General features: G+C 44.1%; 17 non-coding genes across 17 annotated transcripts; all 17 read right to left on the reverse strand.

Annotated features, from left to right (window-relative positions):
• Positions 1–5,155: 5,155 nt before the first annotated feature.
• Positions 5,156–5,227, reverse strand: trnae-uuc (transfer RNA glutamic acid (anticodon UUC)). The gene has a single exon. It is a non-coding gene; the product is annotated as a tRNA-Glu (tRNA).
• A 340-nt stretch (positions 5,228–5,567) lies between these two features.
• Positions 5,568–5,639, reverse strand: trnae-uuc (transfer RNA glutamic acid (anticodon UUC)). Its single transcript has one exon. It is a non-coding gene; the product is annotated as a tRNA-Glu (tRNA).
• An 817-nt stretch (positions 5,640–6,456) lies between these two features.
• Positions 6,457–6,528, reverse strand: trnae-uuc (transfer RNA glutamic acid (anticodon UUC)). The gene has a single exon. It is a non-coding gene; the product is annotated as a tRNA-Glu (tRNA).
• An 845-nt stretch (positions 6,529–7,373) lies between these two features.
• On the reverse strand, positions 7,374–7,445 carry trnae-uuc (transfer RNA glutamic acid (anticodon UUC)). The gene has a single exon. It is a non-coding gene; the product is annotated as a tRNA-Glu (tRNA).
• Positions 7,446–8,288: 843 nt separating this feature from the next.
• On the reverse strand, positions 8,289–8,360 carry trnae-uuc (transfer RNA glutamic acid (anticodon UUC)). Its single transcript has one exon. It is a non-coding gene; the product is annotated as a tRNA-Glu (tRNA).
• Positions 8,361–9,205: 845 nt separating this feature from the next.
• On the reverse strand, positions 9,206–9,277 carry trnae-uuc (transfer RNA glutamic acid (anticodon UUC)). Its single transcript has one exon. It is a non-coding gene; the product is annotated as a tRNA-Glu (tRNA).
• Positions 9,278–10,122: 845 nt separating this feature from the next.
• On the reverse strand, positions 10,123–10,194 carry trnae-uuc (transfer RNA glutamic acid (anticodon UUC)). The gene has a single exon. It is a non-coding gene; the product is annotated as a tRNA-Glu (tRNA).
• An 844-nt stretch (positions 10,195–11,038) lies between these two features.
• On the reverse strand, positions 11,039–11,110 carry trnae-uuc (transfer RNA glutamic acid (anticodon UUC)). The gene has a single exon. It is a non-coding gene; the product is annotated as a tRNA-Glu (tRNA).
• An 845-nt stretch (positions 11,111–11,955) lies between these two features.
• On the reverse strand, positions 11,956–12,027 carry trnae-uuc (transfer RNA glutamic acid (anticodon UUC)). Its single transcript has one exon. It is a non-coding gene; the product is annotated as a tRNA-Glu (tRNA).
• An 845-nt stretch (positions 12,028–12,872) lies between these two features.
• Positions 12,873–12,944, reverse strand: trnae-uuc (transfer RNA glutamic acid (anticodon UUC)). The gene has a single exon. It is a non-coding gene; the product is annotated as a tRNA-Glu (tRNA).
• Positions 12,945–13,789: 845 nt separating this feature from the next.
• trnae-uuc (transfer RNA glutamic acid (anticodon UUC)) lies at positions 13,790–13,861 on the reverse strand. The gene has a single exon. It is a non-coding gene; the product is annotated as a tRNA-Glu (tRNA).
• Positions 13,862–14,704: 843 nt separating this feature from the next.
• trnae-uuc (transfer RNA glutamic acid (anticodon UUC)) lies at positions 14,705–14,776 on the reverse strand. Its single transcript has one exon. It is a non-coding gene; the product is annotated as a tRNA-Glu (tRNA).
• Positions 14,777–15,619: 843 nt separating this feature from the next.
• On the reverse strand, positions 15,620–15,691 carry trnae-uuc (transfer RNA glutamic acid (anticodon UUC)). Its single transcript has one exon. It is a non-coding gene; the product is annotated as a tRNA-Glu (tRNA).
• An 849-nt stretch (positions 15,692–16,540) lies between these two features.
• On the reverse strand, positions 16,541–16,612 carry trnae-uuc (transfer RNA glutamic acid (anticodon UUC)). The gene has a single exon. It is a non-coding gene; the product is annotated as a tRNA-Glu (tRNA).
• Positions 16,613–17,455: 843 nt separating this feature from the next.
• Positions 17,456–17,527, reverse strand: trnae-uuc (transfer RNA glutamic acid (anticodon UUC)). Its single transcript has one exon. It is a non-coding gene; the product is annotated as a tRNA-Glu (tRNA).
• Positions 17,528–18,376: 849 nt separating this feature from the next.
• On the reverse strand, positions 18,377–18,448 carry trnae-uuc (transfer RNA glutamic acid (anticodon UUC)). The gene has a single exon. It is a non-coding gene; the product is annotated as a tRNA-Glu (tRNA).
• Positions 18,449–19,291: 843 nt separating this feature from the next.
• Positions 19,292–19,363, reverse strand: trnae-uuc (transfer RNA glutamic acid (anticodon UUC)). The gene has a single exon. It is a non-coding gene; the product is annotated as a tRNA-Glu (tRNA).
• Positions 19,364–21,038: the final 1,675 nt, after the last annotated feature.

A 21,038-nucleotide genomic window follows, 5' to 3' on the forward strand; every position in this document is an offset into this window, starting at 1 on the left:
AGTATTTTTTAATTGAAGTGAATTGAATAAATGAATGAATGAGTGAGTTAGAGAAAAATAATAAATTATATATAATATATTAATAAAATGTATTATTTAAATAATATATTAATGTTTATATATTTCTTGATAGATTAATACTTTGATACTTTAAAAGATACAGTGTGTGTGTGTGTGTGCGTGTGCGTGTGCGTGCGCGTGCGCGTGTGCGTGTGTGTGTGTGTGTGGTTGTGGTTGTTTTTCTCTTTTTAATTTTCTTTCTTTTCAAACAAAGCTCTTAATCTGAAGGAGCGACGCTAAACGCGGAGGTTTTTAATTACCTAACGCCACCCATTTCTGTTTGTGATTTCCCTCACGTAGAACTTCCTGTGAAATTTGCAAATGCCTCAACTTGACCATTCCTAGGACGCCAGCAAAATGGTAGGCGCGCCAGACTCATGATTTAAAACAGCGTTTGGCGAAACTTAAAATAAACTGGAAAGGGGCTTTCAATTCATTATTTTGAATCATAAAAATCATTATTGTTAACCCCTAAAATAATTTTATTAATTGGAATTATTTTATTTTGTTTGTTTGTTTTGGATGCTCATTTGATTTGCATCTGAACACATAGTAATGGGGCAAATCTAGAAATATACTTATTTAAGAGTGTACCTGCATTCGTATTAAACTGTATAAGATCACTAATATGTGACAGCAGTCTTTCTGCGTGGAATTTGCATTTTCCTCCATTCTTATGTGGGATTTCCAGAGGCTTTTGTTTCCTCAGCAGTCTAAAAACACACATATCAAGTTAATTGGTTATTCTAATTTGCTCATAATAGTGGTTGTTTGTCTATGATTGGTCACAGGGTGACCCTAAATGAGTAAGCAGATATATATAATGGGTGGGTGTTTATGACACCATCATAGTGATGTGCCCAAGGAAATGTATCAGCATCACTCCAGTACTCCTGCTCTTTTTTTTCTTTTTATTTTATTTTAGTGCAAGCGAACAGGTAATCAGGACACTAGTCTATCGCTGGATAGATACTGGATACTTCTAGCAAAGCTGGGTAACCATTCATACACTGCCAGGGTTTGAACCCATGACCTTCGGATCATGAGCCCGAAGCCCCAACCACTAGGCCACTCCGCTCTTTCAGTTCTCCTTAGACTTTGTATTTTTGATGGCTTTTTCAACTCAGTGTTTTTGCTTTCTATCCCACAGCCTGTTGTTCTGGCTCAGCCTCACCTTACTCGTGTGAACTTCTCATGGGAGAGGTTTTGACTCCCAAGGCTCTTATAATGTGTCCGAACACTAATGAATTCACGGATTTATTAGGAAGCATATGTTGAAGAGAAAATAAGCAACTGAAAAATAGATGAATTGAGTCAGGATTCTCGCAAGCTAAAAAAAGAAAATCCATTTACATGAGGCAAAAGTCAAGGTACCTCTTGAACGGGTTACCAATTAGATTATTCCATAAAAATTTGACAAATTTGGGATGCCTTACTGGAGTTCATCCATTCTGCTAATTTATGCTTATACTCCTTTATATTTTTGAGGAAAAATCTTAATTTTAACTTCTCTATACTAACCGTGGAGCTATCTCAGAGGGATTTTTTTTTGGTTTCACTATTCATGGTAATTTGCAGATATAAAGATAAATTAAGCCTCTGTACTCTTTCTCAAAAACTGAGCTTAAGCAAAATAATATTCATATTACCAGTCTATTTTAATTTGGTCTCTTCAGCTACCAGTTTAAATGTCAAAATTAAAAGATAAACATGCAAAATGTATGGGATACTTGGGAAAAAGCTTAAATGGGACGCCAGTGCTGGTTGGATCACAGCTCAGGCCGAAACACCATTAGGTCACTAGGGTGCTGCCACAACATTTGAATGCTAAAAAGTCTTTCCGCTTGATCAAACAGACCCAATTGCAAAATGGCTTTGGGTTATTCACTTTGCCAGTGAGTACAACTTTTTAATTTTTCAGTGACTTTAGGAAAGAGAAATCAAAAAAACAGCAGCTGACGTTATGGCAGAGGCAGCTAGACAGGTAAAGAACCAGTGTCAGGATTACAGCTCAGGATTTTAATATATAAATCAGTACCCTCAACAGATACTGTAAATTGAATATCCAGGATGAGACTGATGGTAATTTGTCTCTGAACTTTGTCAGTTCCATTAAAATCTACCAAGCATAAGTCTAGTTTTTTTGTCTACTATATAAATAAAACACGAGCTAAAATCTGCAGCTAGTGTCCTTTATTTTGGCACACACTTGTGATTAAAGCTGCAGCAGAATCTCCCATCCCAGCATGCTGCGGTCTTGACTTTAAATAACAAGTAATCCAGGACGTCAAAGAGGGGGACACCCCTTATTTAGAAGCTTGTCTCTTTGTAGGGAAAGCTTTGTAGAGTTAAATGCATTGTAGAAGTACAAAAGGAAAAACATCCTCACATGTGACCAAAGTAACATCCAGGGAGGCATATGCCCAGTGTAGCACGTAAAGAAAAACAACTTAAAGGAGCCGTCTGTAAGAAATGGCCAAAACTGGTACTGCAGTCACTTTCAAAATATTGTTGAGCGACGTGTACCCTCCCCCTCCTCCCCCCGGCCAGAGGTTGCCAGGTAGGCTGCAGAATGCAGCAGGAACGTAGGTTGCCATGGCTGCGATAATTAGAGCCGAGCTGGCAACCCGGATGCTGAAACAATACTGACTTGGTGATTGGGAGATAGGTGGAGGGTGGAGCTTCAGACCAAAACAAAAAATGACAACATAAACATCAGTTGAGGGGCCTGTACTACGAAGCAGGATTTGGGGTTAGCGAGGTAACTTCAGGTTTAACCCTGGGTTTTCAGGACTACGACGGTGGTTCACTTCTTACCGGGGTACATCGCCATGGTAACTTATGCTGAACAGCTAACCTGCTCCGGAGCAGGTTATGTTCGAGATACAGATCGCCGGGTATAAAAGCACCGCCCACTGACCAATCAGCTCTCTTGGAAAATGGCATGCCCTTTCCAAGAGAATCCAGTGGAGCTCGGTGCGCGGATCGTGAGAGGATCCCTCCGAAGAGAACGCGTATTCAGGGACCACCAAAACCCCTTTGCTTTCCCTGATGAATACTGAACGATCCAAAAAAAAGGAAAAAAAGAAAAAAGAGGTGGAGGAGAAAATAAAAAATAAATCAATCAACGAATAAATAAAAATCATCAAATCATCACCCAAAATCTGATGTACAGTCAATCCAAAACTAATAAATAAATAAATCAAGAAGAAATCAAAAAGAAGATGCATTTGTAAGGGGATAGCAAAAAAGGGATTTTCAATTTCGTCCCTCGAACATTCTGAGAAGTCACTTTAAAATACTAAATACCCCCCTCCTGAAAAAATAAAAAATTAAATAAAATAAATAAAAAAACCCAATTCGTTGGTACAGCATTAGCACAAGTTATCGGTCAACAACAATAGTTATAGAACCAATATATACAGACTGTCTCAGAAAATTAGAATATTGTGATTTTCTGTAATGCAAACACAAAAACAAAAAAATGTCATACATTCTGGATTCATTTCAAATCAACTGAAATATTGCAAGCCTTTTATTATTTTAATATTGCTGATCATGGTTTACAGTTTAAGATTAAGATTCCCAGAATATTCAAATATATGTTTATATCCCTATGAATTTACGCATTTATACAGTCAGCGATCTTTTGCCAGCTGTCTTTCCTGCATTTTGCAGCTGCAACTGTGTTGCTTTTTGCCTGTATTATATGCCTATACTCATCATATTTCCGTAAAATTATTGTTTGCTCTTCGCTACTGAAATAAGCGGCTCTGACAGCGGACTTCTCCATGCTTGCGATTGGTCATGCGCTGAAAACACCGCCCCTTTTATGTGCACGCGCTCAGTGGTGTAAAGTAACGAAGTACAAGTACTTCGTTATTGTACTTAAGTAAGATTTTTGAGAATTTGTACTTTTATTGATACTTTCATTTTTCTGTACTTTTACTTTTACTTCGTTACATTTTCAAGGAAAAAATCGTACTTTTAATCCGCTACATTTAAAATTGGACACGTCGTTACTCGCTACAAATTAAAGCCATGAGAACAGCACAGCGGGGGCTGATTTATGGTTCCGCGTTACACCGGCGCAGAGCTACGGCGTAGGGTACGCGGCGACGCACACCTACGCCGTAGCCTACGGTGTAGGTGTGCGTCGATGAACCAAAAGGCGGACCCATGCGAGACACCTGGGGCAGACGGGGAGACTCGGCCTCCCCGAGAAGGAGCCGCAGCCCCCGGGAGAGTTGCGCTGCAGAGGCGGGCCGGAAAGGCCGGAGGAACCGCCGTGGCGTGGAGGACCGATGAAGACTGAAGCCTGAATTATCGGTCCGCGTTAAATCGACGCAGACCCACGCCGTAAGGTACGGCGTAGGCTACGCGGCGAAGCGCACCGTACGGTGCGTGTCGCCGCGTACCCTCCGCCGTAGGCTCTGCGTTGGTGTAACGCGGAACCATAAATCAGCCTTGAGCGGCAGCCGACGCTCAAACCGACGAAATTAAAATGGGTTAATGGAAACAAACGCTAAAGGGGTCAGAATAATATCACCATTATTTAGAGTTGTAAGCAAATTCTTGGATTCTTCATTTCTTTGCAATCCTTTTGAAAATAATTTTGTACTTTGAATTTTGTACTTTGTACTTTGTACTTTTTACTTTTTACTTTTTACTTTTGTACTTAAGTACATTTTACACCATGTACTTTTGGTACTTTATTATATTTAATTTGATGTACTTTTATACTTTTACTTAAGTAATTTTCTTAATGGGTACTTTTTACTTTTACTTAAGTAATTTTCAAGCAGAAAATTTGTACTTTTACTTAAGTACAATATTTTTGTACTTTTTCCACCTCTGCACGCGCTCATATCCAGATTGGAGAAACCTGGGTTGATATACCGAGTTGATAACCACCGTCGTGTGACCGCTTAGCGTGATTGCAATTGTCCGGGTTAGTGAATCTGGATAAGGAAAAGATATCCTGGGTATGTTGAACTTGCTTCGTAGTACAGGCCCGAGGGCTGCAACTCCTCTTTTTAAACTGGAATATCCTGTTCAGGTTGTGGCAGCGGCGGCTGTGGAGAGAATATGCATGTTCCCATACCGGGAGTTGAACCCGGGCCGCCTGGGTGAAAACCAGGAATCCTGACCGCTAGACCATATGGGAGGATTTACGTACTCCGATGACACCACCCACATGTCTTTATCACAACCCGTTCAAAAGGTATAGCAGAGAATAGGGACTATCAAATATTGACCAATCAGAAGAAGGGGCTGGGCTAATTTGCACCAATTATGTTCAAGGACTCAAAACCGAGTCCATAATTTTAAAAGAGTGACAATATTGAAGCGTAACTCTTTGGCACAGTCCTTCATTAGCCGGGACACCCTCCATCTGGGCTCCCAGCTTTCCTCACCAGAAGTCTACTGAGCACATCCCCCATCTCCTCAGGTGTTGGGGAGTTGTTCAGGTTGTGGCGGAGGCAGCCGTGGACAGAAAATGCATGTTCCCATACCGGGAGTTGAACCCGGGCCACCTGGGTGAAAACCAGGAATCCTGACCGCTAGACCATATGGGAGGATATCAGTAGTACGGTAATCTAAGGTCATAACAACATGACAGGTTGTGGTCAGAAGGCTCCTCGACTCACCTGAGGCCATGCTGGCTCAGTTTAGGTTTGTTATATTTGACACATCTATTATCAGGAAATATATTCTGACTCTGATATCCTTGTAATGTTTCAAAGTTCCTGAAATAGGTTTTGCAACTTTTAGACATCCTAAGATCATCGGTGAGGCAGGGAAGTATGGAGGAGGCTGACAGAGCATCAGCAGGAAGCAGGAATGGTATGTCATACCATTCAAAAGTTATAGGAGTAAATAAGATCTTTCGAATATTGACCAATTAGAAAAAGGGGCGGGGCGAATTCAGGCCAATGAAGGTCAAGTACTCAATAACGAGTCCGATGACACCACCCACATGTTTTTATCACAACCCGTTCAAACATTATGGCAGAAACAAAAGTAATGCGCGTTTTTGTAGAGTTAAATGCATTGCATTGTAGAAGTAAAAAATGAAAAACAACCTCACATGTGACCCAAGTAACATCCAGGGAGGCATATGCCCAGTGTAGCACGTAAAGAAAAACAACTTAACCAAAGATTTGGTGTAGTTTTTTTTCTGTTTTCTGAAAAACTATGCATAGGCCATAATTTTAAAAGAGTGACAAATATTGAAGCGTAACTCTTTGGCACAGTCCTTCATTAGCCGGGACATACTCCATCTGGGCTCCCAGCTTTCCTCACCTGAAGTCTACTGAGCACATCCCCTATCTCCTCAGGTGTTGGGGAACTGTTCAGGTTGTGGCGGAGGCAGCTGTGGACAGAATATGCATGTTCCCATACCGGGAGCTGAACCCGGGCTGCCTGGGTGAAAACCAGGAATCCTGACCGCTAGACCATATGGGAGGATTTCAGTACTCCGATGACACCACCCACATGTCTTTATCACAACCCGTTCAAAAGTTATAGCAGAGAATAGGGACTATCAAATATTGACCAATCAGAAGAAGGGGCTGGGCTAATTTGCACCAATTATGTTCAAGGACTCAAAACCGAGTCCGATGACACCACCCACGACTCTTTATATGAAACCATTCAAAAGTTATGGCAGAAAGTAGGAGCTATCAAATACGGAGCAATCAGATGAAGGGAGGGGGGGGGCGCTTTTTGGCATCTATTGTCGCCACGGTAACGCTTTTACTGAGAAAAGTCATGTGCGTCGTCGCAGGATGGAGACGCACATTTTGATGTATAACACACCTGGGTGCACGTTACGGTTCGGGCCGCATTAACTGCTGAAGGAATGGCATAAATTGGGCCAAAATTACACGATTAATTCAAAATGGCCGACTTCCTGTTCGTTTTCGGCCATGGCGCCAAGAGACCTTTCTTTAAGTTGCGAGATGATACAGGTGTGTACCGATTTTCGTGCATGTACGTCAAACTGTATTGTGGGGCTTGAGGCACGAAGTTGCAGCTAAAGAAAAGCAACTTAACTAAAGATTTGGTGTAGTTTTTGTTTTTTTTTGTTTTCTGAAAAGCTTGACAAAAATAATGCATAGGCCATAATTTTAAAAGACTGACAATATTGAAGCGTAACTCTTTGGCACAGTCCTTCATTAGCCGGGACACCCTCCATCTGGGCTCCCAGCTTTCCTCACCTGAAGTCTACTTAGCACATCCCCCATCTCCTCAGGTGTCGGGGAGCTGTTCAGGATGTGGCAGCGGCGGCTGTGGAGAGAATATGCATGTTCCCATACCGGGAGTTGAACCCGGGCCGCCTGGGTGAAAACCAGGAATCCTGACCGCTAGACCATATGGGAGGATTTCAGTACTCCGATGACACCACCCACATGTCTTTATCACAACCCGTTCAAAAGTTATAGCAGAGAATAGGGACTATCAAATATTGACCAATCAGAAGAAGGGGCTGGGCTAATTTGCACCAATTATGTTCAAGGACTCAAAACCGAGTCCGATGACACCACCCACGACTCTTTATATGAAACCATTCAAAAGTTATGGCAGAAAGTAGGAACTATCAAATACGGAGCAATCAGATGAAGGGAGGGGGGGCGCTTTTTGGCATCTATTGTCGCCACGGTAACGCTTTTACTGAGAAAAGTCATGTGCGTCGTCGCAGGATGGAGACGCACATTTTGATGTATAACACACCTGGGTGCACGTTACGGTTTGGGCCGCATTAACTGCTGAAGGAATGGTATAAATTGGGCCAAAATGACACGATTAATTCAAAATGGCCGACTTCCTGTTCGGTTTCGGCCATGGCGCCAAGAGACCTTTCTTAAGTTGCGAGATGATACAGGTGTGTACCGATTTTCATGCATGTACGTCAAACTGTATTGTGGGGCCTGAGGCACGAAGTTGCAGCTAAAGAAAAGCAACTTAACTAAAGATTTGGTGTAGTTTTTTTTTTTTTTTTGTTTTCTGAAAAGCTTGACAAAAATAATGCATAGGCCATAATTTTAAAAGACTGACAATATTGAAGCGTAACTCTTTGGCACAGTCCTTCATTAGCCGGGACACCCTCCATCTGGGCTCCCAGGTTTCCTCACCTGAAGTCTACTTAGCACATCCCCCATCTCCTCAGGTGTCGGGGAGCTGTTCAGGATGTGGCAGCGGCGGCTGTGGAGAGAATATGCATGTTCCCATACCGGGAGTTGAACCCGGGCCGCCTGGGTGAAAACCAGGAATCCTGACCGCTAGACCATATGGGAGGATTTCAGTACTCCGATGACACCACCCACATGTCTTTATCACAACCCGTTCAAAAGTTATAGCAGAGAATAGGGACTATCAAATATTGACCATTCAGAAGAAGGGGCTGGGCTAATTTGCACCAATTATGTTCAAGGACTCAAAACCGAGTCCGATGACACCACCCACGACTCTTTATATGAAACCATTCAAAAGTTATGGCAGAAAGTAGGAACTATCAAATACGGAGCAATCAGATGAAGGGAGGGGGGGGCGCTTTTTGGCATCTATTGTCGCCACGGTAACGCTTTTACTGAGAAAAGTCATGTGCGTCGTCGCAGGATGGAGACGCACATTTTGATGTATAACACACCTGGGTGCACGTTACGGTTCGGGCCGCATTAACTGCTGAAGGAATGGCATAAATTGGGCCAAAATGACACGATTAATTCAAAATGGCCGACTTCCTGTTCGGTTTCGGCCATGGCGCCAAGAGACCTTTCTTTAAGTTGCGAGATGATACAGGTGTGTACCGATTTTCGTGCATGTACGTCAAACTGTATTGTGGGGCTTGAGGCACGAAGTTGCAGCTAAAGAAAAGCAACTTAACTAAAGATTTGGTGTAGTTTTTTTTTTTTTTTTGTTTTCTGAAAAGCTTGACAAAAATAATGCATAGGCCATAATTTTAAAAGACTGACAATATTGAAGCGTAACTCTTTGGCACAGTCCTTCATTAGCCAGGACACCCTCCATCTGGGCTCCCAGCTTTCCTCACCTGAAGTCTACTGAGCACATCCCCCATCTCCTCAGGTGTTGGGGAGTTGTTCAGGTTGTGGCGGAGGCAGCCGTGGACAGAAAATGCATGTTCCCATACCGGGAGTTGAACCCGGGCCGCCTGGGTGAAAACCAGGAATCCTGACCGCTAGACCATATGGGAGGATTTCAGTACTCCGATGACACCACCCACATGTCTTTATCACAACCTGTTCAAAAGTTATAGCAGAGAATAGGGACTATCAAATATTGACCAATCAGAAGAAGGGGCTGGGCTAATTTGCACCAATTATGTTCAAGGACTCAAAACCGAGTCCGATGACACCACCCACGACTCTTTATATGAAACCATTCAAAAGTTATGGCAGAAAGTAGGAACTATCAAATACGGGGCAGTCAGATGAAGGGAGGGGGGGGCGCTTTTTGGCATCTATTGTCGCCACGGTAACGCTTTTACTGAGAAAAGTCATGTGCGTCGTCGCAGGATGGAGACGCACATTTTGATGTATAACACACCTGGGTGCACGTTACGGTTCGGGCCGCATTAACTGCTGAAGGAATGGCATAAATTGCGCCAAAATTACACGATTAATCCAAAATGGCCGACTTCCTGTTTGGTTTCGGCCATGGCGCCAAGAGACCTTTCTTTAAGTTGCGAGATGATACAGGTGTGTACCGATTTTCGTGCATGTACGTCAAACTGTATTGTGGGGCTTGAGGCACGAAGTTGCAGCTAAAGAAAAGCAACTTAACTAAAGATTTGGTGTAGTTTTTTTTTTTTTTTTGTTTTCTGAAAAGCTTGACAAAAATAATGCATAGGCCATAATTTTAAAAGACTGACAATATTGAAGCGTAACTCTTTGGCACAGTCCTTCATTAGCCAGGACACCCTCCATCTGGGCTCCCAGCTTTCCTCACCTGAAGTCTACTGAGCACATCCCCCATCTCCTCAGGTGTTGGGGAGTTGTTCAGGTTGTGGCGGAGGCAGCCGTGGACAGAAAATGCATGTTCCCATACCGGGAGTTGAACCCGGGCCGCCTGGGTGAAAACCAGGAATCCTGACCGCTAGACCATATGGGAGGATTTCAGTACTCCGATGACACCACCCACATGTCTTTATCACAACCCGTTCAAAAGTTATAGCAGAGAATAGGGACTATCAAATATTGACCAATCAGAAGAAGGGGCTGGGCTAATTTGCACCAATTATGTTCAAGGACTCAAAACCGAGTCCGATGACACCACCCACGACTCTTTATATGAAACCATTCAAAAGTTATGGCAGAAAGTAGGAACTATCAAATACGGAGCAATCAGATGAAGGGAGGGGGGGCGCTTTTTGGCATCTATTGTCGCCACGGTAACGCTTTTACTGAGAAAAGTCATGTGCGTCGTCGCAGGATGGAGACGCACATTTTGATGTATAACACACCTGGGTGCACGTTACGGTTTGGGCCGCATTAACTGCTGAAGGAATGGTATAAATTGGGCCAAAATGACACGATTAATTCAAAATGGCCGACTTCCTGTTCGGTTTCGGCCATGGCGCCAAGAGACCTTTCTTTAAGTTGCGAGATGATACAGGTGTGTACCGATTTTCATGCATGTACGTCAAACTGTATTGTGGGGCCTGAGGCACGAAGTTGCAGCTAAAGAAAAGCAACTTAACTAAAGATTTGGTGTAGTTTTTTTTTTTTTTTTGTTTTCTGAAAAGCTTGACAAAAATAATGCATAGGCCATAATTTTAAAAGACTGACAATATTGAAGCGTAACTCTTTGGCACAGTCCTTCATTAGCCGGGACACCCTCCATCTGGGCTCCCACGTTTCCTCACCTGAAGTCTACTTAGCACATCCCCCATCTCCTCAGGTGTCGGGGAGCTGTTCAGGATGTGGCAGCGGCGGCTGTGGAGAGAATATGCATGTTCCCATACCGGGAGTTGAACCCGGGCCGCCTGGGTGAAAACCAGGAATCCTGACCGCTAGACCATATGGGAGGATTTCAGTACTCCGATGACACCACCCACATGTCTTTATCACAACCCGTTCAAAAGTTATAGCAGAGAATAGGGACTATCAAATATTGACCATTCAGAAGAAGGGGCTGGGCTAATTTGCACCAATTATGTTCAAGGACTCAAAACCGAGTCCGATGACACCACCCACGACTCTTTATATGAAACCATTCAAAAGTTATGGCAGAAAGTAGGAACTATCAAATACGGAGCAATCAGATGAAGGGAGGGGGGGGCGCTTTTTGGCATCTATTGTCGCCACGGTAACGCTTTTACTGAGAAAAGTCATGTGCGTCGTCGCAGGATGGAGACGCACATTTTGATGTATAACACACCTGGGTGCACGTTACGGTTCGGGCCGCATTAACTGCTGAAGGAATGGCATAAATTGGGCCAAAATGACACGATTAATTCAAAATGGCCGACTTCCTGTTCGGTTTCGGCCATGGCGCCAGGAGACCTTTCTTTAAGTTGCGAGATGATACAGGTGTGTACCGATTTTCGTGCATGTACGTCAAACTGTATTGTGGGGCTTGAGGCACGAAGTTGCAGCTAAAGAAAAGCAACTTAACTAAAGATTTGGTGTAGTTTTTGTTTTTTTTTTGTTTTCTGAAAAGCTTGACAAAAATAATGCATAGGCCATAATTTTAAAAGACTGACAATATTGAAGCGTAACTCTTTGGCACAGTCCTTCATTAGCCAGGACACCCTCCATCTGGGCTCCCAGCTTTCCTCACCTGAAGTCTACTGAGCACATCCCCCATCTCCTCAGGTGTTGGGGAGTTGTTCAGGTTGTGGCGGAGGCAGCCGTGGACAGAAAATGCATGTTCCCATACCGGGAGTTGAACCCGGGCCGCCTGGGTGAAAACCAGGAATCCTGACCGCTAGACCATATGGGAGGATTTCAGTACTCCGATGACACCACCCACATGTCTTTATCACAACCTGTTCAAAAGTTATAGCAGAGAATAGGGACTATCAAATATTGACCAATCAGAAGAAGGGGCTGGGCTAATTTGCACCAATTATGTTCAAGGACTCAAAACCGAGTCCGATGACACCACCCACGACTCTTTATATGAAACCATTCAAAAGTTATGGCAGAAAGTAGGAACTATCAAATACGGAGCAATCAGATGAAGGGAGGGGGGGGCGCTTTTTGGCATCTATTGTCGCCACGGTAACGCTTTTACTGAGAAAAGTCATGTGCGTCGTCGCAGGATGGAGACGCACATTTTGATGTATAACACACCTGGGTGCACGTTACGGTTCGGGCCGCATTAACTGCTGAAGGAATGGCATAAATTGCGCCAAAATTACACGATTAATCCAAAATGGCCGACTTCCTGTTTGGTTTCGGCCATGGCGCCAAGAGACCTTTCTTTAAGTTGCGAGATGATACAGGTGTGTACCGATTTTCGTGCATGTACGTCAAACTGTATTGTGGGGCTTGAGGCACGAAGTTGCAGCTAAAGAAAAGCAACTTAACTAAAGATTTGGTGTAGTTTTTTTTTTTTTTTTGTTTTCTGAAAAGCTTGACAAAAATAATGCATAGGCCATAATTTTAAAAGACTGACAATATTGAAGCGTAACTCTTTGGCACAGTCCTTCATTAGCCAGGACACCCTCCATCTGGGCTCCCAGCTTTCCTCACCTGAAGTCTACTGAGCACATCCCCCATCTCCTCAGGTGTTGGGGAGTTGTTCAGGTTGTGGCGGAGGCAGCCGTGGACAGAAAATGCATGTTCCCATACCGGGAGTTGAACCCGGGCCGCCTGGGTGAAAACCAGGAATCCTGACCGCTAGACCATATGGGAGGATTTCAGTACTCCGATGACACCACCCACATGTCTTTATCACAACCTGTTCAAAAGTTATAGCAGAGAATAGGGACTATCAAATATTGACCAATCAGAAGAAGGGGCTGGGCTAATTTGCACCAATTATGTTCAAGGACTCAAAACCGAGTCCGATGACACCACCCACGACTCTTTATATGAAACCATTCAAAAGTTATGGCAGAAAGTAGGAACTATCAAATACGGGGCAATCAGATGAAGGGAGGGGGGGGCGCTTTTTGGCATCTATTGTCGCCACGGTAACGCTTTTACTGAGAAAAGTCATGTGCGTCGTCGCAGGATGGAGACGCACATTTTGATGTATAACACACCTGGGTGCACGTTACGGTTCGGGCCGCATTAACTGCTGAAGGAATGGCATAAATTGCGCCAAAATTACACGATTAATCCAAAATGGCCGACTTCCTGTTTGGTTTCGGCCATGGCGCCAAGAGACCTTTCTTTAAGTTGCGAGATGATACAGGTGTGTACCGATTTTCGTGCATGTACGTCAAACTGTATTGTGGGGCTTGAGGCACGAAGTTGCAGCTAAAGAAAAGCAACTTAACTAAAGATTTGGTGTAGTTTTTTTTTTTTTTTTGTTTTCTGAAAAGCTTGACAAAAATAATGCATAGGCCATAATTTTAAAAGACTGACAATATTGAAGCGTAACTCTTTGGCACAGTCCTTCATTAGCCAGGACACCCTCCATCTGGGCTCCCAGCTTTCCTCACCTGAAGTCTACTGAGCACATCCCCCATCTCCTCAGGTGTTGGGGAGTTGTTCAGGTTGTGGCGGAGGCAGCCGTGGACAGAAAATGCATGTTCCCATACCGGGAGTTGAACCCGGGCCGCCTGGGTGAAAACCAGGAATCCTGACCGCTAGACCATATGGGAGGATTTCAGTACTCCGATGACACCACCCACATGTCTTTATCACAACCCGTTCAAAAGTTATAGCAGAGAATAGGGACTATCAAATATTGACCAATCAGAAGAAGGGGCTGGGCTAATTTGCACCAATTATGTTCAAGGACTCAAAACCGAGTCCGATGACACCACCCACGACTCTTTATATGAAACCATTCAAAAGTTATGGCAGAAAGTAGGAACTATCAAATACGGAGCAATCAGATGAAGGGAGGGGGGGCGCTTTTTGGCATCTATTGTCGCCACGGTAACGCTTTTACTGAGATAAGTCATGTGCGTCGTCGCAGGATGGAGACGCACATTTTGATGTATAACACACCTGGGTGCACATTACGGTTCGGGCCGCATTAACTGCTGAAGGAATGGCATAAATTGCGCCAAAATTACACGATTAATCCAAAATGGCCGACTTCCTATTAGGTTTCGGCCATGGCGCCAAGAGACCTTTCTTTAAGTTGCGAGATGATACAGGTGTGTACCGATTTTCGTGCATGTACGTCAAACTGTATTGTGGGGCTTGAGGCACGAAGTTGCAGCTAAAGAAAAGCAACTTAACTAAAGATTTGGTGTAGTTTTTTTTTTTTGTTGTTTTCTGAAAAGCTTGACAAAAATAATGCATAGGCCATAATTTTGAAAGAGTGACAATATTGAAGCCTAACTCTTTGGCACAGTCCTTCATTAGCCGGGACACCCTCCATCTGGGCTCCCAGCTTTCCTCACCTGAAGTCTACTTAGCACATCCCCCATCTCCTCAGGTGTCGGGGAGCTGTTCAGGATGTGGCAGCGGCGGCTGTGGAGAGAATATGCATGTTCCCATACCGGGAGTTGAACCCGGGCCGCCTGGGTGAAAACCAGGAATCCTGACCGCTAGACCATATGGGAGGATTTCAGTACTCCGATGACACCACCCACATGTCTTTATCACAACCCGTTCAAAAGTTATAGCAGAGAATAGGGACTATCAAATATTGACCAATCAGAAGAAGGGGCTGGGCTAATTTGCACCAATTATGTTCAAGGACTCAAAACCGAGTCCGATGACACCACCCACGACTCTTTATATGAAACCATTCAAAAGTTATGGCAGAAAGTAGGAACTATCAAATACGGAGCAATCAGATGAAGGGAGGGGGGGCGCTTTTTGGCATCTATTGTCGCCACGGTAACGCTTTTACTGAGAAAGGTCATGTGCGTCGTCGCAGGATGGAGACGCACATTTTGATGTATAACACACCTGGGTGCACGTTACGGTTCGGGCCGCATTAACTGCTGAAGGAATGGCATAAATTGGGCCAAAATTACACGATTAATTCGAAATGGCCGACTTCCTGTTCGTTTTCGGCCATGGCGCCAAGAGACCTTTCTTTAAGTTGCGAGATGATACAGGTGTGTACCGATTTTCGTGCATGTACGTCAAACTGTATTGTGGGGCTTGAGGCACGAAGTTGCAGCTAAAGAAAAGCAACTTAACTAAAGATTTGGTGTAGTTTTTGTTTTTTTTTGTTTTCTGAAAAGCTTGACAAAAATAATGCATAGGCCATAATTTTAAAAGACTGACAATATTGAAGCGTAACTCTTTGGCACAGTCCTTCATTAGCCGGGACACCCTCCATCTGGGCTCCCAGGTTTCCTCACCTGAAGTCTACTGAGCACACCCCCCATCTCCTCAGGTGTTGGGGAGCTGTTCAGGTTGTGGCAGCGGCGGCTGTGGATAGAATATGCATGTTCCCATACCGGGAGTTGAACCCGGGCCGCCTGGGTGAAAACCAGGAATCCTGACCGCTAGACCATATGGGAGGATTTCAGTACTCCGATGACACCACCCACATGTCTTTATCACAACCCGTTCAAAAGTTATAGCAGAGAATAGGGACTATCAAATATTGACCAATCAGAAGAAGGGGCTGGGCTAATTTGCACCAATTATGTTCAAGGACTCAAAACCGAGTCCGATGACACCACCCATGACTCTTTATATGAAACCATTCAAAAGTTATGGCAGAAAGTAGGAACTATCAAATACGGAGCAATCAGATGAAGGGAGGGGGGGGGGGGGCGCTTTTTGGCATCTATTGTCGCCACGGTAACGCTTTTACTGAGAAAAGTCATGTGCGTCGTCGCAGGATGGAGACGCACATTTTGATGTATAACACACCTGGGTGCACGTTACGGTTCGGGCCGCATTAACTGCTGAAGGAATGGCATAAATTGCGCCAAAATTACACGATTAATCCAAAATGGCCGACTTCCTGTTTGGTTTCGGCCATGGCGCCAAGAGACCTTTCTTTAAGTTGCGAGATGATACAGGTGTGTACCGATTTTCGTGCATGTACGTCAAACTGTATTGTGGGGCTTGAGGCACGAAGTTGCAGCTAAAGAAAAGCAACTTAACTAAAGATTTGGTGTAGTTTTTTTTTTTTGTTGTTTTCTGAAAAGCTTGACAAAAATAATGCATAGGCCATAATTTTAAAAGAGTGACAATATTGAAGCCTAACTCTTTGGCACAGTCCTTCATTAGCCGGGACACCCTCCATCTGGGCTCCCAGCTTTCCTCACCTGAAGTCTACTTAGCACATCCCCCATCTCCTCAGGTGTCGGGGAGCTGTTCAGGATGTGGCAGCGGCGGCTGTGGAGAGAATATGCATGTTCCCATACCGGGAGTTGAACCCGGGCCGCCTGGGTGAAAACCAGGAATCCTGACCGCTAGACCATATGGGAGGATTTCAGTACTCCGATGACACCACCCACATGTCTTTATCACAACCCGTTCAAAAGTTATAGCAGAGAATAGGGACTATCAAATATTGACCAATCAGAAGAAGGGGCTGGGCTAATTTGCACCAATTATGTTCAAGGACTCAAAACCGAGTCCGATGACACCACCCACGACTCTTTATATGAAACCATTCAAAAGTTATGGCAGAAAGTAGGAACTATCAAATACGGAGCAATCAGATGAAGGGAGGGGGGGCGCTTTTTGGCATCTATTGTCGCCACGGTAACGCTTTTACTGAGAAAGGTCATGTGCGTCGTCGCAGGATGGAGACGCACATTTTGATGTATAACACACCTGGGTGCACGTTACGGTTCGGGCCGCATTAACTGCTGAAGGAATGGCATAAATTGGGCCAAAATTACACGATTAATTCGAAATGGCCGACTTCCTGTTCGTTTTCGGCCATGGCGCCAAGAGACCTTTCTTTAAGTTGCGAGATGATACAGGTGTGTACCGATTTTCGTGCATGTACGTCAAACTGTATTGTGGGGCTTGAGGCACGAAGTTGCAGCTAAAGAAAAGCAACTTAACTAAAGATTTGGTGTAGTTTTTGTTTTTTTTTGTTTTCTGAAAAGCTTGACAAAAATAATGCATAGGCCATAATTTTAAAAGACTGACAATATTGAAGCGTAACTCTTTGGCACAGTCCTTCATTAGCCGGGACACCCTCCATCTGGGCTCCCAGGTTTCCTCACCTGAAGTCTACTGAGCACACCCCCCATCTCCTCAGGTGTTGGGGAGCTGTTCAGGTTGTGGCAGCGGCGGCTGTGGATAGAATATGCATGTTCCCATACCGGGAGTTGAACCCGGGCCGCCTGGGTGAAAACCAGGAATCCTGACCGCTAGACCATATGGGAGGATTTCAGTACTCCGATGACACCACCCACATGTCTTTATCACAACCCGTTCAAAAGTTATAGCAGAGAATAGGGACTATCAAATATTGACCAATCAGAAGAAGGGGCTGGGCTAATTTGCACCAATTATGTTCAAGGACTCAAAACCGAGTCCGATGACACCACCCATGACTCTTTATATGAAACCATTCAAAAGTTATGGCAGAAAGTAGGAACTATCAAATACGGAGCAATCAGATGAAGGGAGGGGGGGGGGGGGCGCTTTTTGGCATCTATTGTCGCCACGGTAACGCTTTTACTGAGAAAAGTCATGTGCGTCGTCGCAGGATGGAGACGCACATTTTGATGTATAACACACCTGGGTGCACGTTACGGTTCGGGCCGCATTAACTGCTGAAGGAATGGCATAAATTGCGCCAAAATTACACGATTAATCCAAAATGGCCGACTTCCTGTTTGGTTTCGGCCATGGCGCCAAGAGACCTTTCTTTAAGTTGCGAGATGATACAGGTGTGTACCGATTTTCGTGCATGTACGTCAAACTGTATTGTGGGGCTTGAGGCACGAAGTTGCAGCTAAAGAAAAGCAACTTAACTAAAGATTTGGTGTAGTTTTTTTTTTTTGTTGTTTTCTGAAAAGCTTGACAAAAATAATGCATAGGCCATAATTTTAAAAGAGTGACAATATTGAAGCCTAACTCTTTGGCACAGTCCTTCATTAGCCGGGACACCCTCCATCTGGGCTCCCAGCTTTCCTCACCTGAAGTCTACTTAGCACATCCCCCATCTCCTCAGGTGTCGGGGAGCTGTTCAGGATGTGGCAGCGGCGGCTGTGGAGAGAATATGCATGTTCCCATACCGGGAGTTGAACCCGGGCCGCCTGGGTGAAAACCAGGAATCCTGACCGCTAGACCATATGGGAGGATTTCAGTACTCCGATGACACCACCCACATGTCTTTATCACAACCCGTTCAAAAGTTATAGCAGAGAATAGGGACTATCAAATATTGACCAATCAGAAGAAGGGGCTGGGCTAATTTGCACCAATTATGTTCAAGGACTCAAAACCGAGTCCGATGACACCACCCACGACTCTTTATATGAAACCATTCAAAAGTTATGGCAGAAAGTAGGAACTATCAAATACGGAGCAATCAGATGAAGGGAGGGGGGGCGCTTTTTGGCATCTATTGTCGCCACGGTAACGCTTTTACTGAGAAAGGTCATGTGCGTCGTCGCAGGATGGAGACGCACATTTTGATGTATAACACACCTGGGTGCACGTTACGGTTCGGGCCGCATTAACTGCTGAAGGAATGGCATAAATTGGGCCAAAATTACACGATTAATTCGAAATGGCCGACTTCCTGTTCGTTTTCGGCCATGGCGCCAAGAGACCTTTCTTTAAGTTGCGAGATGATACAGGTGTGTACCGATTTTCGTGCATGTACGTCAAACTGTATTGTGGGGCTTGAGGCACGAAGTTGCAGCTAAAGAAAAGCAACTTAACTAAAGATTTGGTGTAGTTTTTGTTTTTTTTTGTTTTCTGAAAAGCTTGACAAAAATAATGCATAGGCCATAATTTTAAAAGACTGACAATATTGAAGCGTAACTCTTTGGCACAGTCCTTCATTAGCCGGGACACCCTCCATCTGGGCTCCCAGGTTTCCTCACCTGAAGTCTACTGAGCACACCCCCCATCTCCTCAGGTGTTGGGGAGCTGTTCAGGTTGTGGCAGCGGCGGCTGTGGATAGAATATGCATGTTCCCATACCGGGAGTTGAACCCGGGCCGCCTGGGTGAAAACCAGGAATCCTGACCGCTAGACCATATGGGAGGATTTCAGTACTCCGATGACCCCACCCACATGTCTTTATCACAACCCGTTCAAAAGTTATAGCAGAGAATAGGGACTATCAAATATTGACCAATCAGAAGAAGGGGCTGGGCTAATTTGCACCAATTATGTTCAAGGACTCAAAACCGAGTCCGATGACACCACCCATGACTCTTTATATGAAACCATTCAAAAGTTATGGCAGAAAGTAGGAACTATCAAATACGGAGCAATCAGATGAAGGGAGGGGGGGGGGGGGCGCTTTTTGGCATCTATTGTCGCCACGGTAACGCTTTTACTGAGAAAAGTCATGTGCGTCGTCGCAGGATGGAGACGCACATTTTGATGTATAACACACCTGGGTGCACGTTACGGTTCGGGCCGCATTAACTGCTGAAGGAATGGCATAAATTGCGCCAAAATTACACGATTAATCCAAAATGGCCGACTTCCTGTTTGGTTTCGGCCATGGCGCCAAGAGACCTTTCTTTAAGTTGCGAGATGATACAGGTGTGTAACGATTTTCGTGCATGTACGTCAAACTGTATTGTGGGGCTTGAGGCACGAAGTTGCAGCTAAAGAAAAGCAACTTAACTAAAGATTTGGTGTAGTTTTTGTTTTTTTTTTGTTTTCTGAAAAGCTTGACAAAAATAATGCATAGGCCATAATTTTTTTTTTTTTTTTTTTTTTTTTTTTTTTTTTATTGATCTTTTTATAAGAAACAACATACACTTAAAACATGGAAACGTGTAGTCAAACAGACGCATTATACATTGTCTCCTTTTTTTTTTAAACACACAAAACCTAACAAAGGAACAGAGTCTCTGTAGCGTTAAAAAATAAATAAACAGATGAGCAAGAAATGAAACTGGAAATAAATAAAACATAAAAAAAAAACAAATTAAGGAGATGAAAAGAAAATTAAGGGAGGGGGGAGGTCAGTCGGTGGGTAGAGTCTTCAACGCGGTAAAGTGGTCTATGAACGATTGCCATTTGCGAATGAATTTAGCTGAGTTGCCTTTTACCGAGTATCTCACCTTCTCCAATTTAAGAAAAAACATAACATCACTAAGCCAAATAGAAATAGACGGGGACCTGGGGGATTTCCATAAAAGTAAGATACAACGTCTTGCTAAAAGGGATGTGAAAGCCAATACTTCTGACTGTGTGTGGCTGATATGTGAGGAGTCAACAGAGAGTCCGAATATTGCTAAGAGAGGGGCCATAACAACTTTTTTACCCAGAACTTTAGACATGATCACAGAATAATCACTCCAAAATTTCTGTAACCTAGGACAGGAGAAAAACATATGACTTAAATTGCAGGGAGAACCCTGGCATCTGTCGCATAAGTCTGCAACATTCGGATATATTTCCGATAATCGGGATTTTGATAGGTGGGCTCTATGCAGCACCTTAAATTGAATAAGTTCTAGTCTAGCGCAAGGCGTGCTAGATCGTATGCTACGGATAGCTTTATCCCACAGCTCCCCTGTGAAGTCAAGGCCCAACTCTCGTCCCCAACCCTCCCGAGCTTTATCTACAGAATGATCATCAAATGTCATACACAGTGCATATATCTTAGATATCAGAGACTTTTGACTGAGTTTCATAGTTAGAAGATCATCCCACGGTTGGTTCGCAGGAAGGGAAGGGAAGCATGGAAACAAAGCAG

The sequence above is a fragment of the Cololabis saira genome, chromosome 3, assembly GCF_033807715.1.
Source record: "Cololabis saira isolate AMF1-May2022 chromosome 3, fColSai1.1, whole genome shotgun sequence".
NCBI classification, from domain to species: domain Eukaryota; kingdom Metazoa; phylum Chordata; class Actinopteri; order Beloniformes; family Belonidae; genus Cololabis; species Cololabis saira.